Source organism: Mastomys coucha, unplaced genomic scaffold, assembly GCF_008632895.1.
Source record: "Mastomys coucha isolate ucsf_1 unplaced genomic scaffold, UCSF_Mcou_1 pScaffold22, whole genome shotgun sequence".
In the NCBI taxonomy this organism is placed as follows: domain Eukaryota; kingdom Metazoa; phylum Chordata; class Mammalia; order Rodentia; family Muridae; genus Mastomys; species Mastomys coucha.
This window is the reverse complement of record NW_022196905.1, coordinates 101,738,229-101,739,154: the sequence shown is the minus strand read 5'-3', so window position 1 is coordinate 101,739,154 and position 926 is coordinate 101,738,229.

Genomic DNA, 926 nt, shown 5'->3' with positions numbered 1-926 from the left:
TAGTGAAGAGTTTTATCAGACCTTCAAAGAAGACCTAATTCCAATACTCCTCAAACTATTCCACAAAATAGAAACTGAAGGCACTCTACCCAATTCGTTCTATGAAGCCACAATTACTCTTATACCTAACCCACACAAAGACCTAATGAAGAAAGAAAACTTCAGACCAATTTCCCTTATGAATATCGATGCACAAATACTCAATAAAATTCTTGCAAACTGAATCAAAGAACACATCAAAATGATCATCCACCATGATCATGTAGGCTTCATCCCAGGGATGCAAGGTTCAATATCCATCTCTGTTTTCACGTGCACATTGCACAGAAGTGTCCAATTCATTACAACTGGAAGAACAGTACTTCTATGTTACATCTATGTTAATACATCTATGTTAATAGATGCTACACAAAACAGAGTATACCCTCAATGCATGCTTGTTCAACTTTGTGCTAAGAATAGTAAGAGGGTTTCTTTAGTGTTCACATATGCTGTTATTAAACATATTAGGCTATGATATGACTGGTTTTTAAATATATAACTGTGTTTTTAAGAATAAAACAAGATTGTTACAGTACATGTCAGGTTCTAAATTCGATAAGATCTTATTCATATGTTATTTTCTTCATTCTTCAACACTGTATGCCATTAGTTTACTGAATTTTCACGTACAAATTTCAGAGAAAATTGTACAATGCGCTATAGCTGGAAGCAAAATACCTTAACATAGGCGCTACACAAAACACATTGCAACATGAATGCTTCCTCTTTGTGCTAATAACCACAAGAGTGTATTAAAGGCCACAGGGACTGGCCTTGATTCTGATGGGAGCTGAGGCTATGTTCTCTTGCCACCCATGTTGTGGGGCAGACAGCAAGTCTCTGGAATAGGGCCCTCTTGAAGACTGGGTGACATACAGAGACTA